This window comes from Elephantulus edwardii, unplaced genomic scaffold, assembly GCF_000299155.1.
Source record: "Elephantulus edwardii isolate Elephantulus edwardi_28Jun2011 unplaced genomic scaffold, EleEdw1.0 scaffold00209, whole genome shotgun sequence".
NCBI lineage: Eukaryota > Metazoa > Chordata > Mammalia > Macroscelidea > Macroscelididae > Elephantulus > Elephantulus edwardii.
This window is the reverse complement of record NW_006399959.1, coordinates 4,490,671-4,507,592: the sequence shown is the minus strand read 5'-3', so window position 1 is coordinate 4,507,592 and position 16,922 is coordinate 4,490,671. Positions and strand designations below refer to the sequence as shown.

Genomic DNA, 16,922 nt, shown 5'->3' with positions numbered 1-16,922 from the left:
TTGCCAAGTGGGCTGCCTTGATTTAACACTCTACCTCTGATTCTTGGTGTCTCAGGAATGAAGCTCACATGGGAGAACCCCTGAGCCATCTCTGTCCACCGTTTTAAAGTTGTCCCACAGTAGTGGACTCCACCCCTGGCAACCCACCATTTGTAGATGTGGCCACTCAGAATAATGTGGCACAATCTTGCCTTAGTAGGGAGTGAGAAAGGGAAATCCCTTATTTTAAAAAATAACAAAAACCTCCCAAACATGAAAAAACAAATCCACTAGTGGAAATATAACTTAAAGAAACCAGAGTTGCCACCAAAGCAGATGTACGCACCCTCCTGCTTATTGAGATGCTACTTATAATAGCAAAGAGATGGAAGCAACTCAAGTGCCCGTCAACAAATGAATGGATAGAAAAACTATGTTATGTTAACACAATGGAATTCAGTCACAAAAGGACAAACACTACTTACCACCATGGTCATAAAACAGGACTGACATGGAGAGTTGGGGAGAAACTAAGAATAGAGAAGATGATAAATGTGACATTAGAACATATAAAGGGAAATAAATCCCTTGTTGAAATAGCTTTATTTTTTTCTTTTTTCAAAAAATAATACTTTCACCATGTACAGAAGAAGGGGTTGAGCTTAAGTTCTGCTTTATCCTAACTCTTCTCATGTCTTGCCTATTTTCTTGGGCATTTTCTTAGCACGAGGATCTTCGAGCTCCTTGGCCTTATAATAGTGAGGGGCTACTTCCAGAAGCCAATGGCTCTCAATTTCCAATACTTGTCTCATAAATTCCTTGGTGGTCAAGACAAGTTCATGGTAGAGCAGCCAGCGTGGCTGTTCCTCAAAGAGGGAGGAGTCTGGGTGGATGAAAACTGTCTGCTGCTGTTTCACTGTGCGATAACCACTCCGAGTAAATCGTGCTGCGTGATAGAAGTAACCAGTGGTTGGGGAGCTCTGGTGGCCGAGTGGTAAGGAGCTGCAACTACAACACCAGAGGTGCATGGTTCGAATCCACCAGATGCTGTGCCGGGGAAGGAGGGACAATCTCCTCCGGTACCAGTCAGATCTGATTTGACCGTACACTCACACAAAAATAATAAAATAAATTTTTTTAAAAAAAGAAGTAACCAGTGGTGATGGCCTTATGGACTCGGATATAGTCCCCCTGGCAAGAACTGAGGCCAACTTCTATGTGCTCCAAGAGCCCCTCCAGATGTTCCCGCACATCCCGGGCTCAGCGCAGAGATCTAAACTGCACGAAGTTCTCATAGCACCACTGGGAAGAGTAGCCACTCTCAGCCCACTGTGCATAAACATTAAGTAGAACCAGGTGGTCCCCACCAGGGACAAAAAAGTTGATGCGGGCATTGTCAGCATGGATGGCCTTGTCCTTGGGCCGGTAGAAGATGGAGTTGTCGACAGAAAGCATGGCAGTCACTGTCAGGATCTCCTCTGAGCAGCCGTGCCTTTCAGAGGCCAAGATCATCTTCGATACCATGGAGTCCACTGGAAGCTCTGCCATCTTCTGACCAGACGTGGTGAGCTCCCCAAGGTGGTTGAGGGCTCCCAGAGCATATGTTGTTGTTGTTATGTGCTGTCGAGTTGCTTGCGACTCATAGCGACCCTATGTACAACAGCCCTAAGCTCTGCTCTGTCCTGTGCCAATCACACTGTCTCTGACACTCCCATCCTGATTACCCCAGTCACTGAATCAATCCACCTCACAGAGGGCCTTCCCCTCCTGCGCTGTCCCTCCACCCTCCCAAGCATGATGTCCTTCTTCAAGGACTGGTCTCTCCTCACAACATGTCCAAAGTATGTTAGACGGAGCCTCAGAATCCTTGCCTCATAGCTGTTCCAAAGCCAGCAGCAGAATCTCATATGATGGAGGGTCCAGGAAATCAAAGTGCATTACATCATGGATCCCTAAGCTCTTGAACAGTAACACAACGTTGCTCAGGCTGGTCCTCTGGATCTCAGGCACTATGGTGTCCTCAAGCTCGTGCTGATAGGCCCAGGCGGGATCCAAGTGGAAGCACTTGCCCGCAGCCACACGACCTGCCCTGCCAGCTCTCTGACTGGCTGAGGCCTCACTGCAGGGTGTGACCTTGAACGACTCCATGCCTGGGGGCGGGGGTGGGGGTGGTGGGGGTGGTGTTATAGCTCTTTTGTTTACAAAATCCTGGATCTAACATATAAACAATGCCCTCAATGGTGAGAGATGTTTCAGTGATGTTTGTTGCCACAACCACCTCTCATGCCCCGGGGGCGGGGGCGTGGGCTGGAAGATCCAAGCCTGCAGGTCAAAGGGCAGTTTGGCATAACCGGGCAGCACTAGCAGCTCTCGGATTTTGGAGCCCAGATGGCAGCAGTGATCCCGGAGCATCTCACAGGCGGCTTCAATCTCCTCCTGTCCAGTCATGAAGGCGAGGATGTCCCCGGGTGGCTGGGTAACATGGACCTGCAGCACAGAGACCACACAAGCTTCTAGGCCATTGCCCTCTGGAGCCTTGGTATAGAAGATATCCACTGGAAACCTGCGTCCAGGGATTCGGAAGACTGGAGCAACATCAAAGAAGGCAGAAAAGTGGGCTCGGTCCAGTGTAGCTGAAGCCACCAACACTTTAAGCTCTGTGCGAAAGCGAGCCGCGTCTTTGATCAATCCCAAGAGAATGTCCGTGTGCAAGGTCCATTCATGAGCCTCATCCACCATGACCACACTGTAACTTGCGAGGTCTGGCTCCAAGAGGAACTCCCGCAGCAGCATCCCGTCTATCATATAGCAGAGAACGGTCCACTATCATGTGCAGTCGTCAAAGCGGGTGCTGTAGCTAACCCCAGCTTCACATCCATCCCCCGTGCCTCTCGGGCTGCCACACTCATGGCTGCCACCCTCCGGGCCTGGGTGCAGGCAATCTTCATACCTTTGTTGGTATAACCCTCCTCAAAGAGATACTGCAGAATTTGGGTGGTCTTCCCTGAGCCTGTCTCGCCCTTCGGTAATGAGGACCTGATGATTAGCAGTTGCAGCCAGAAGCTCCTCTCGGAATGGAAACACAGGAAGGCTTTGACGAACAGCCTGGATTGACTCCTCCTGCTGGGCTTGAGTTTGAGGGGCTGGACCTAATGTTTCCTCATCGGCCTGGAGCTGAGAGGCCCAGACAAACTCGATGGTTTCCTCCTCCTCTAGCACCAGTTGATACTTGGGCTCTTGATCAGCAGTAATCTCGAGCCCCAAATTTCAGAGATGCAGCTCCCAGCTGAGCCTCCTCCCAGCGCCGCTGCTTGTCCCCAAGGGTGTGGGATTCCTCCTCAATTCGATGCACCGTTTTTTGCTGGCTGGCCTTGTTTCTCCTCAGGAATGTGGTAGCGGTGTGTGGCCTCTTGCTTCCCTTGCTCCCAGGCTACCCTGTACTCTCAGGCCAGGTCTCGCACTGGCTGCTTGTACTTGAGTTCCTGGCACTCATGCGGGCTCAACTCCACATTTCCAAAGAGATATTCCTCATCAGCCAGCTCAGCCTCCAGGTCCTCCAGCTTCTCTCGTTCTCGTTTGGCCAGGTACTCTCGTCTGGATTTCTTCCTCAGCTCTGGCTTTCTGGCCTTCCTCAGCCATCTTAAGACGCTTTGGAGCCTCTTCATAAGCCTTCTTGTCTGACCTTTCCAGGACATTGCGAGGATGATCCTTGTCACGCTTCCCAACCTATTCTGCAAAGGCACAGCATTCTTCCAGATCCTGAAGGTGCTCAAGTTCTGTGCGCTCCCACTCCTCCTCTGACTGTCTTCTCTGTCAGCTCTTTACTCTCCCCTTTCTTCCTCTTTGCTTTCTGATAAGCCTCTTCCTCCTTCTGGCATTTCTTCCTGAGCTGTTTCTGTTCTTGCACTTCTGGAGCCTGTTCCCAGCCCTATTCACAGACTCCTCACTGCTTTCCTCACTGTCTTCCAGCAACTTGTAACAGCGGTTCTTCTCTAGCACGGCTTGGTCCTCTCGTTCAGCTCTCAGGGCTGGCTTTTCTACCACCACCTTCCATGGTACTGAAAAGATTGAAATTAAAATAGTTTCTATAGATCTCAGCTAAGTTAATTTTTAAAGCCCCACACCCAGGTATCCAGGGCAACAGTATTTCAAGAATAGCTAGCAGAAAGGCAGAGCAAATAAGCTCAACTGATAACCCATGTGCCTTTGTTTCCCGACTGATAACCAATGTACACCACTCTATAGTTAAAGATCTATCTAACTGCTACATGTGCTACGTGACTGCCGCAAGTGCTACGTGCAACAATGCTGTGTAAACCCTGAGCGAACACTGAACCAATGAATTCAAATTGTGCTTTCATCACCCAATGAAAGTGTATAAAAAACCCCAACTTTGTCTGCTCTGGGTCGGCTCCTTTATCTCTTGCCAGAGATAGGAGTCAGCCGGAGCTCCGCAATAAACCTCTTATCTCTTGCTGTTGCATCAAGCCGGTGTCTTGGAGTCTTGGGTCTTCGCCGTCCACTCGGGACAGAACAGGACCAGCGGTTCGGGGGTCCTTCAGTACCTTGTTCCGCAATCTCAGGGCCAAGTCCCGGGCTGGGCCACTGAGATCTAGCACGTTGGTGTCTCGCGGGTGCTGCTCGAACTCCTCAGCCAAGGAGCAACACTGAGCAGTGCCGGTCAGGAACTTGGCTAAGTGCTGCTCGCTCAGACCTAGTACAGAGTGCAAGGCCTCTTGAACACAGCATTCCAGCCCAGATGACTTCGCCATAGCGACCCTGGCTCATGGCCCTGAAGCGTCCAGGCCTAGACCCCTAAACTAAATTCCGAAAGTAATTTCAGAGCCTAAACTCGAAAAAGTAGACTACTGGGGCCTCTCAATTCAACTGTCCATAGACATGGGCCTCCTTCCTTGTTTCAAGATACCTTTTTTTAGGGTGCAGTGTCACCTACCATTGGCTGATCATTGGTTACTCACCATGGCCTTTGGGGAGATTAAGCTGTTTTGCAACAAATGCTCTGCACCCGCCAGGAAGGAGAGTGCTTTTAAAAAACAGTTTGGCCCCATCTGCTTGTGGTTGTGCCCTGGTGAGACCACATGAGTAACGTCTGGGGCGCCGAGGAGATACCCAGAGCTAGAGCATGAGTATTGTTTGTAGAAAAAGGTTTCCAATTATGCCCTGTTGAGAATAGCAAGGCGTGTGCCTCATGTCACCACTGATCTTGATGAACCTCAGGAATGGTGTGAATGTAGATCCCCAGGGGTGAGATCAGATCATAGGTCATCCCGGAGCTCAGTGGGGGGGGTCAGGTAAGACTCAGGCTCAGGTTGTGCAGAGGATGTCTGGAGGAAATCCTCTAACAAGATGGGATCTTCGGAGTATCCTCATTGGCAAAGAACAGAGTTACTGATTGTTCAGACCTGTAGTTGTATTAATCAGTCACGTCTTTTGTGGCCTCAGTGCTTGAGGGCAAGTAGGAGTGAGGTTTTTTAAAAAAGTGTTTTGAGATTTTAACAAAAGTTTTTAGAGACCATGGATTTCTATTCATGAAGTAGGAGTAGTTTAAGAAAATGAAGTGGTCAGTGAAGATTGTTAAGCCCTTTATCCTATCACTCTATCATACTCACTTCGATCCTATCATTCTGTCTTATGAACGTTTATCCTATCACGCTATCATACTGTCATCCTCATTGGCAAGCAGTTCGTGGTTGCTCCGAACTCTAGTTTTAATATTCACTCACATCTTTCTTTTGATGTCCTCTGTAAACCCTTCAGGGTAAATAGGATTTGTCATAAAACACAATGTATATGAATGGTTGAGTAGAAAACCATTGTTCTGTGTCAGATCTCACTGAAATCATAATAAAAAAATTTTACAAGGACACAATTGGCTGTGTTTCAAGTTCATTTTATTTCCCGCCCCCAACCTTCTACATAGAAGCTTGTTTGGGTGAGTGTAAGGTAGCACTAGCTTGAGGTGCAAGTACAACCTCACAGCCTTTGTTTAACATTGGAGAGTCAGATCAAGCATTTAAAATGTTAGTTTAAATGCCAGAATCAAATTTTCAGATGTTGGCATTTTGTGGTTCACAAGCGCTCTGAGAGGGAGACATATGCACCGCATATGTCCCCACTGCCACCTGGATACAAGACGATTTGTGGTCAGTGTCTCAGCAGGCTTTCTCACCTTTAGATCCAGAGACACCTTTTGCTTCTGCTTCATTTCCTGGAAGGTGCATAAACCCTTGAATTTATTCACCTGAGATGTGTGACTTAGAAAAAGGAAACGCTCCAAGTAAGATCAGCCAGGCAGGAACCCCTAGGAACCTAACAGAAACCCAGCAAGTCCCCAAGTGATTGGGTTAACAGTGTCCTCCAAAATGTGCAGCCCCATCCTGACTCCCGGAAGCTGTGACTTTGGGCTGATGCAGAAAAGGAGGTCTTTTCAGATGTCATCAAATTGGGGCCCTGAGGATGAGGTCATCTTAGATGTAGGGAGGGTCTTGAATGCAATGGCGTGCCCTCCATTGAGTCCTAGAGCCCAGATGCTTACTCTGGAAAGCGCTTTTGATACAATGAATAAAAATGCAAACATATCCTTAAATACTTGAACAAAAGACACTGTACCAACTAAAGGCAGAGCAGTTCAGACTGGTATTGTGAGTCAGACCAGTGAAGTTCCTCACCATCATGTCTCTTTCCAAGGGGGAAATGTTTGGGTAAAAATAAATGACACATGGCAGGAAGGAGAAATAATCCACCTTTTGATTCTCATTCTTGCCACTTTAATAACTTTGTCCAAGTCCCCGAAAAGATATTATACTATTATATAATATTTAATATGCACTCGCGTCTACTGGTGACCTCTATAAACTTCAGGGCAAGTGGGATGTGTTAAAACAAAATGTATATAAATGGTTGGGTGGAAAACCTTTGTGCTGTGTCACCAATGGCATCTCCTTGATTGGGTGCTAGAGCCCAGATACTAACTCCAGACAGAGCTTTGCATGTCTTATTCCTGTTATGTGATATCAAGTCTCCTGCGACTCGGAGTGACTCTATGTACAACAGCTCTAAACCCTGCTCTATACAATGCTCATCTCACTCTCTCTGACACACCTACCCCCATTAACCCCAGTCACTGAATCAACCCATCTCATCGAGGGTCTTTCTCTCCTGCACTGTCTCGCCACCCTCCCACCCATGACATCCCTTTGCAAGGTCTGGTCCCACCTTGCAACATGTCCTAAACAGGACAGATGAAGCTTCAGAACCGTGCTTCCAAGGAGCAGCTTCTTTTCACATCTCTCCAGGACAAATCTGTTCTCTTTGAAGTCCATGGTAGAGTCAATACTTTTCTGCATAGCTTGTAACCAACAAAAGTGCCAAAATACCCTTAAAGAACTTGAACAAAAACACTACCAACTAAAGGGGAAGCAGTCATTACACTGGTGGTGTTAGCTGCGATTTGGAACAATGAAGTTCCTGATCCTTGTGCTCCTTTCCAATGGGGATATGTTTAGCTAAAAATAATTGACACATGAGAGGAAGGAGAAATAATCCACCTTTTGACTCTCATCCTTGCCATTTCAATGACTCAGAGAGAGAGAGAGAGAGAGAATGAATGAGATGAGTTAGGTCCAGCAAAGAGCCACACACAGAATGCCTCTGCATCTCCTGGTTAAACCAAGGCTAATGAATCTCAACCCAGCTACCATCTCATTGTCTTTAAATGTCATAACAACTGTTCACAGATGGACAAATTCCAAGGTTTCTCAGGGATAACTGCAGAAGAAGGAATAGGAGAAGATGCTGGTTCTACTATTCAGTTCCTCCCCGCTCCACCTGAAATGGTTTCCTCTCTGGCAGATACTGCAGTCCCCTGTCAGGGTTTCGCAACAGCAAGAAGGAGGAGTGATTCCTGTCTGAGGAAAAAAAAATCTGTCACAATTGCCTTCACCTTGTCTGCAAGATTTCCCAAGGGCCTGATTCAGTGGGCTGTACCTTCACCCCATCTTATAAAAGTAGGATTGACAGTGAATACGACTGTCTTGCCTAGTTGCCGAAAGAGCCCACTGGTGACATAGGGATCGGATCTGACCTGATGTAAATGGGGGTGGGCTACAGGCAAAACACTTGCCAGATGGGTCTTGTTACCTACAATTTGGATGAGCCAAGTTTCTGAGCATCCTGTCCTGTCCTAAGGGGAAAAAAACTTTGGGTAAAAACAAATGACACATGGGAGGAAGCTAACTGTCATCATAGCCATTTTAATAACTTTTTCCAATCTAAAGGCTTTGGGCTTTGCCTCCTCTTCTCTGTGCTCCTTCATCCTTTCCTCAACCCCATAGCCCTTCTGCCCAGAAGTAAACATTGTCTTTTAATCCCTGTGGTTTGGATTTGGAGTTCACTGCAGTTGAGTTGGGGGAAACCAAGTAACCATGTCAGCTTCAGCTCTGCAGACAGTTAATGTCAGGCCAGGACCAAAGTCCAAGGGAGAACAAAGGATTCCAGGAATCTCAACATGTCGACAAAGGGAGTGAACAGCCTCAACTCCCATGGAGTGCCTCTCCCTTCCCTCCCTAGAACCACGCCCCTGGCTAATCCGAATGGAATGTCCCTCCCCTCCCTAAAGACTCTCACTATAAAATCTGCCCTAGTCTACATTAGGGCACAGTATTGCCCTGGTCTGTGTCTCTGCCTGTTTCTCTCTCTGCAGATCAAGGAATCCCGCTGGGGAGACCCCTTACTAAAGCTTCTTTAGCTCCCTTTCTTTCTTTGCTCCTCTCCTTGAGTCCTTGGCCTTACCTCCAGTGTGAAGACCTAACAGTTACTACTGCCTCTTTGTCTGGATCCAAAGAAATGAGTTTGGAAGAACCAAAGAAGATGACCAGGGAAGACTGGACAAAGAAGAAAGAGCTAGAAGAGCAGTGGAAACTGGGCACTGCTCCCGCTGAAGTAGATGAAGAAGGAAAAGACATCAACCCTCATATTCCTCAGTGTATCTCCAGTGCCGTGGTATATTGATGTGTCAGAAAGACCTACATTAAAGCACCAAAGACCCCAGCCAGAGAAACAGAGGCAGTACAGCTCATCTGGAGAATGGTACAAGAGGGGCATCCAGGAGAATGCCATCACTACGAGGTATCAGAAAGGTGCATGTTGTTAGTCTGGGCAAAGAGGGCCAAAGAGAAGAATGAAGAATTCAGAACTCAAATGCTGATTGCCTTGCCTGCTTCAGATAAGAAGGCAAATGGCCTTGCCTGTCTGGCTAAGCTAGCAGGTGGCTCATAAATCAGAATGGAATGTCCCTCCCTAAAGACTGTAAAAATCCTTCCCAGTAAGTCCACTGTGACTTCCCATTCTGCCTCTCCAGGATGACGAACTCACCCAGGAGCTCGCCTTCCCCCCTTTAATAAAGCTGCATTAAGCTTTCTCTCGTTCTCTCTGATTTCTTCTTTGAGTCCACTAATCTAATCTAACCTAACATATGGTGCTGCGCAACCGGGGAGATGAGTTAAGGTGCTGCGCCCTGCCTTAGGGCGAGTGCTGGCACCCCTTACTCTCTCCTGAACCAGCCTGTGCAGTGTGGAGACGCTGAACGGTAAAGTAAAATAAAGTTTTGTTGCTCTCCCTCTCCCCTGTGCTCTGGGTGGGCAGCTGCTGGCCAGATCTTTGCCCCTTTTGTCTTTCTGATCTGTGCATTCTCCCTTTCCTTCTCCTGGAGGCTCCTAAAGCTAGACCCAATTGATTTCCAGGCATATTAAGCCTTTATTCCTCTGTTCCAAAGCTTTTAAGCTTTCCAGTCCAAACATTGTGAAGTCCTGTGAGAAACCAGATCTGTTCCATTGGCCTTCCATCCCACATACCCACAAAAAACACAGATCCGTGTTGGAAGGCCAACCAGAAATGCCAGGCATTTCTTCCAGGCTATGATGGCTCTGAGGACGCTCAAGCGGTCTATAGCCTCTCTCCACTCATAAGAGTTCCTGAGACTCCTGGTTTCCAGAGGAAGCTCTGGAATTCCGGTTGCCTCACCCACAGATCTGGGGAAAATGGGAAGCCAATGTCTATCCAAGCTCTCAAGAGAAGGTCTCTTGAACTGCCTTCTCTCAAAGCTCTCACACTTGAGTCTAGCTGAAGACCTCTGCCTTTTTCTGTAACTGAGCAGCCACAATACCAGCTAAGTGACCTAAGAAGAAAACCTTTAGTTGGGCATCTAAACACTTTCTGCCAGTGGACTTAAACTTTCTTTTGTTTCATTTCCATAACTTTGTTTCTGTCGCAGTTTCATCACCCTCCTGCCCAGTGTCTCCTCTGAAGACCGCCCAAATAGGAGTCAAAGGTAGATCTCTTTGTCTGAAACCCCACCCTCCCTTTTCATCCTGACCAATCCAAACTCAGCCATTCCTATCCCACCTCTTACATCATCTGTTACCGGGGGTGGGGGGGGTGTATACAAACCTGCCAAGCTAAAACTCTTTGTTCTCCAGTTTCCCAACCCTCTTCTATACCAACCAATCCAGACTCAGGCATTCCTATTCCACTCCTCCTACCGAGTCCCTCCTATGTCCTCTTCAAAAGTTACAAACTTTAAAAGTCCCTCTCTGTGTTCAAAAAAACTGCATCTTTCTGCTGTAAACTCACTCACCTTTAATACTACAAAGAACCCCTTACAGCCTGTTTTCCTAACTCAGTCATATGCAAATGTAGCCTCATCACAGGAAGCCCTTTCCAATTCTCCCTGAGATGCAGCCTGTCTGGTGCCTTCCTTTCTCCCCAGTCTGTTCAGAAAAGTTTCCTACATCCACTCTCTTCCTTCACCTTCCTTCTCTTAAACCTTCACCTTCCTCCTCTGATCACATCAGCAGCAAATACACACAGGCAAATTCGCCAAAACTCATCTTCTGCTTTCCCCAACTCAAACACAGACCCTCCCCCCGTCCCACTTTATAAAAAGTTCCCAAAGCAGAGAAAAATGCTAAAGTGAATAGCAAGTTCTCACTGCTACCCCACAGCATACAGAAAAAAGCTAGAAACTACCTCCAAATACCTCACTCGTCTTCAAACACCCTATTAGAGACCTGGTAGGCCTTTAAAGTTCCAATGCCCAAGAGAAACTGGCAAAAAAAAACCCCAAAACACTCGTGCCTTACAGAAAGCGAATCTGCAAGCCCAGGCTCTCGTGGCTGCCAGCAATGGTGAAGGGTCAGAGAACTAATGCTCGTTCAAAGAGCAAACTACCTCCCGGTGCATGCTTCAGATGCAGCGAAGAGGGTCATTGGGCTAGCCACTTCCCAAACCCTCAACCTCCAACAAGGCCTTGCCCAATCTGTAGGACAATGGATCATTGGAAGATTGATTGCCCTTCAGCGCCTAGTCGTAAAAGGTCAGTCCCTCCTCCAGATCCAGTCCCTATCGACCTTCTAGGCCTAACTGCAGATGATTGAAGATGCCCAGGTTCAACAACCCTCACCACTCCTGCTAAGTCCCAACGGTAACCTTCAGGTACCAAGCAAACCAGTTTCCTTTCTGTTCAGTACTTCTTTCTTTCTCGGGTTCTGTTTTCCCTACCCAGGTCTCAGTAATAGGGATTAATAGTCTTCCCTCCAAGTCTCTTATCACTCACCAGGCATTGTCAACCCTATCATATAGTATCTTTCCACATCATCTGTAACCTTTCAGTACCAACCTGTTTTCCTTACTCTAAAGAACTCCTTTTCCTGCTAAACTTCATTCCCTGTCTCCACACAACACTGCAGAAGTTTAAAAACCATCATTACTTGCCTACTTTCCTATGAACTTCTTATCCTAAATAAAAATACTCTTTTGGTGTGCAGTCCCACACCCACACTGCTCAAACTTCTTGGCCTCCGAAGGGTACAGAGTATCCCCTTCCAAGGCCCAACTGTCTCTCCTCACAGTCACACATATCAGCTTTCAGTTAACTCCCACCACTAGAAAAGTCTAACAGTCAGTCGGCACATGGCCCTTGAAAGCCTGAAGCCTCCTCAAACTGCTGATCAAATCCTCTCCTTTCTTGGCTTTATTAGTTTCCTCAGGCACTGGATCCCCAATTTTTCTTTACTTGCAAAATCTTTCTCAAACTCCAATACTTCATTCCACAGTTCCCGTCCCTTACTTTACCAAATTCCTCTAAATGTTTTTACTTGTTCACTGATAAAAATAAATTATTTCTGTTAATGTTTTAGCTCAACCTCTTGAACCCACCTTCACACCCATTACATACCTAAGCTGCTCTCCTCACTAAAAAGCACTGAAATGTACCATAAGAAGCTCCCTACAAGTCTTCTCAAGTCACAAACTTAAAGATCAACTTTCAGATCATTTTCTTCCTTATGTTCTCCTAAGCAGATACAGAAGCTCTACCTACTTTTCCTCAAAATCCTAGTATTTTCTTCTCCCCTAGTAAAAATAATGTCCGATCTTAGCTGCTCTCTCAGAGGGAGCGGCTTTCAAGGCCTCATTGCTACATAAGCAAAGCAAAAGCTTGTTCTTTATTGGTCTGGCTTATACCCTCCGAACTAGGCCAAACTTCTCTGCTTTGTCCTTTCCCCTCTCTGTTCTGTTACTCTAGTCCCAAATATCGAAAGGCAATTTGCCATTTAAATCTGAATACATCCAACACCAGTTTCAATTCTCAACTGCAAACACCATCCTTCTGAGGTGAGTGTCCAGTCAATCCCTGAGGCACCCAGGGATTGCCTCGGCTCTTTTACCTCATTAAGAAGGCAGGACCTGTCCCAGGGACAGCTCTCCTCCTCCAAGCTCCCGGACATCCTGCATTATGTCTAATCTGAGGATCTGTCCCAGGGACAGCACTCCTCACAAACCTCCGGCATTATGCCTAATCTGGGGACCTGTCCCGGGGACAGTTCTCTAAAAATTATGCATCCTCAACATCACGCCTAATTTAAAGCAATCTCAAACTGTGTAACCTAATTTTGGCTTGTTAAATCCATCAGTCCTTTAAAACATAAGAACTGAAATGGCAAATAGTCAAGGATTTATACTCAAGCTTTTTCTTTACTGTCCACTTTCATGTATCTCTCTACCTTGGAGTCTGCCCTGATTCCATGTTAAAATTCTCTGAAAACTCACAAAATTGGAAGTCTATGTAACCTGTCTTTCACTCTCTGGTCTGAAAGCACCTAGGACTTGCTACATCATCTCAATTCGTTACACTTCTCCATGAGCTTGATCTGCCTTCCAATTGCTCCTCTTTGAACTGTCCATGGGAACACCCTTCACAAGGGTTTTCTGCCTCTTACCATTACAAACCTTCCAAACACCACCAGACTTACTTAAGAAGTCTAACAAAATTCAACTCTAAACCTAACTAAGCCTCACTCCAGCATACCATTTCCAGGTTTAGCCTCCCTTCTTTGATACAAACAGACAATGAATGGTCCTAGCTTCATCTCCAAGGACACCCAGCAGGTATCATGTAGTTAAGTATCTGATATAAGCTGTACATACCATATCACTTCCAGTCTTCAGAAGGCAAAAGCAAAGCATATAAATAAACTCATTAAGTCCTATCTTACTAAACTGACTGTCAAGTTACACAAGTCTTAAGTTACCTTACTTCCTATTGCCTTAGCCTGTATCTGAACAACGTTCTGTTCACCTTCCTTTCTGAATTCCTTCCAACTGATGTACAGCCAACTACTTCTGCTAAACCATAGTTTGCTCGCCAAGCCCCTTCATTTGGCATCATGCCTTGTCTCTCCCTCCTTAAACGGTTACTCTGAAAAACACTCAGACCGCTTTATACCCAGACTCTCATCTGAAGGTCTGGACCAAGCCACTAAAGTCACTCCAAGAAATGCCATTCTCATCAAACAGCAGGCACCCAAGCCTCTCCTACCATACTGAAGAGGGCCCTGTGCAGTCACCCTGACCACTTCTACAGCTATTAAAGTCATGAGTGACCCCATTAACACCACCTTTCTCAAGTCAAACCTATTCCCCTCACTAAGTAAATTTCCTATGCTCTAAATGCCAATACCCAAGTACAAGTCTCCAGTGACATTCTCCAAGCTAAGCAGACAATGAGACAACAAGCCTCTGGAGAGCCACAAACTATACAGGCTCCAGTGTGTTCCAAATTATCTAAGGCAACTACATCTTACTATTCCTTAACCAAAGTCAAATGTCAACCAACCTTTCCCTTTGTTAACTGTGTGCCTCTTTACAACCTTTGCTAGCAGCAGTACCAATCAACTTCTCTAGACCACACTCCACCAAAACACCTCAAGCCATTCCATCAGCCAAAAAAACTCATTTCTAACTTAAATTTTCCTTCTCTAAGACCAATCGTAATCATAAGCATACGGTTATTAATCACTCCATGTCTCTTTAAGTTTTTACTTCACAGGATCAAGAAGATGACCACCTTAATTCTCCCCTGGCCACTAATCCCAGACTGACTCACTCCAGGCTCTGAACCACCAGATCGTTGCCCCTGTTCAGCAGGAAGTACCCCAAAGAAAGATATGTGGCCCTGTTTTATCACTAAAAAGAGTCTAAGATGTTAGTCTGGGCAAAGAGGACCAAAGAGAAGAACGAAGAATTGAGAACTCAAATGCTGATGGCCTTGCCTGCTTCAGATAAGAAGGCAAATGGCCTTGCCTGTCTGGCTAAGCTAGCAGGTGGCTCATAAATCAGAATGGAATGTCCCTCCCTAAAGACTCTGTTTATAAAAATCCTTCCCATTATTGGGAAGTCACAGTGTGACTTCCCATTCTGCCTCTCCAGGATGAGGAACTCACCTGGGAGCTCCCCTTTCCCCCCTTTAATAAAGCTTCATTAAGCTTTCTCTCGTTCTGATTTCTTCTTTAAGTCCATTAACCTAACCTAACCTAACACATGTGAAAACTGTGTGGCCATGACACAAAAAGAAAGACTGCTTTGAAAGACCTAGGCGAGTTGGAGCACAATTCACAGGTACTAATATAGCTCCAGACGAACATGTCCAGCCTCAGCTGACCTTTGACTATGACGGGAAAAGGGATCGCTGGAATGGTTACAACCCGGAAGAACACATGGCGATTGTCCAAGAATACGCCAAAGTGGATCTGGCAAAACGAGCCCTCAAAGCCCAAAAACTACAACAAGAATTAGCTTCAGGGAAATTAGTAGAACAAGCTAATTCTCCAGAACACCAGTGGGGAGGGGAGGAACTGAATTCTCAGCTGGAAAAAGGACATCATAGTGAAGATGAGGATGGAGATAAACAGGTGGATGATGTTGACATGCCAGGACAGAATTTTGACTCCAAGAGGCAAATTACTGTGTGAAATCTCAGGATCAGAGAAGATATTGCAAAGTATCTGCAGAATTCAGATCCAAAATCTGCTTATTATGATCCCAAAAGTAGAGTGATGAGAGAGAATCCCTATGCAAATGCAGGAAAGAATTCAGATGAAGTTAGTTAAGCAGGAGATAACTTTGTCCGATACACAGGAGATACTATCTCAATGGCCCAGGCACAGCGGTTTGCTTGGGAAGCCTATGATAAGGGATCTGAAGTGCATCTTTAAGCAGATCCTACAAAGTTAGAGCTATTGTATAAATCATTCAAAGTTAAAAAAGAAGCTCTCAAAGAACAGCAGAGAGAAAGCATCCTGGAAAAGTATGGCGGCCAAGAACACCTGGACGCTCCGCCAGCTGAACTGCTTTTAGCTCAGACTGAGGAATATGTGGAGTACTCCAGACACGGAGCAGTCCTCAAAGGCCAGCAGCGGGCTGTGGCCTGCTCCACGTATGAGGAGGACAGAAAGATCAACAATCACACCCATATCTGGGGCTCTTACTGGCAAGAAGGCCGATGGGGATACAAGTGTTGTCACTCTTTTGTGAAGTATTCTTACTGTACTGGAGAAGCCGGGAAGGAGATTGCTAATTCAGGGGAATGTACACCAAGCAATGCAGCTGGAGAAGAATCCATGAGGAAACCTCCAGCCCTCATGGAGATGCATCAGGAAAAACTGAAAGAGGAGAAAAAGAAGCAGCAGCATCGAAAGAGCAATTCAGAGAGTGATAGTGTAGAAAAACATGAAAACTTGAAAGGGGCCTGCCTTCTTCATGTCAAGGAGATCATGCAAGTCGATGAAAGGAAGCGGCCTTATAATAGCATTTATGAAACCCGGGAACCAACGGAAGAGGAAATGGAGGCCTATAGAATGAAGCGTCAGAGGCCTGATGACAACCCTGGCCTCATTTCTTGGCCAGTAGTAACTGGTTGTTGGACGGTACACACTATGGACAGCTGGTAAGTTTTTTTTCAGTTTCTTGCTGATAAACTAGATGGAAAATTCATGTCTGCTCTTCTTACTATCTAACTGTAATAAAACTTCCAGAAGTCCTGTAGGGAGTTTATTCTTTTTACACACAGAAGAAACAAAGGAAGACGTTGATTAAATGGGAATTCCTACTTTAATGTCAGTTTTTTATAAGGAATGTGGAAAGAGGCCAAGGATCATTGCTCATAATTGTCCTCTACTCCACAGTTCTTAAATTGCAAATTTGCATTTCCTCACATTTTGAGGCCAATTAGTATTTATACATTGACTTTAAAAAAATGGACTAGTTATCTTTTTCTCAAAAATAGAACTTGACATTTTTTTATTTGTTTTTGCAAGGTGCCATCAACTTGAGCGATACAGCAAGCCTATGACCACCAGATCTGAACCATGTCCTGTCCTGAGCCACCTTCATCATCCGTGACACACTTGACCCCGTTGCCATAGTCACTGTGTGTCCATCTCGCTGAGGGTCTTCTCTTTCGCCAGACTTCCACCTTTTGAAGTATGATGTCCCTCTCCAAGGAACAGCCTCTCTTAGAAGCTTCACCTTTCTCACCTCTAAGGAGCACTCTGGCTGGACTTTCTCCAAGGTATACCTGTTCTTTTGGC

At 46.1% G+C, this 16,922-nt stretch overlaps 2 pseudogenes; one reads left to right on the top strand and one right to left on the bottom strand.

Annotated features, from left to right (window-relative positions):
- Positions 1 to 653: 653 nt before the first annotated feature.
- On the bottom strand, positions 654 to 4,751 carry LOC102848200 (annotated as a pseudogene).
- A 3,755-nt stretch (positions 4,752 to 8,506) lies between these two features.
- On the top strand, positions 8,507 to 16,242 carry LOC102845515 (annotated as a pseudogene).
- The last annotated feature ends 680 nt before the right edge of the window (positions 16,243 to 16,922 follow it).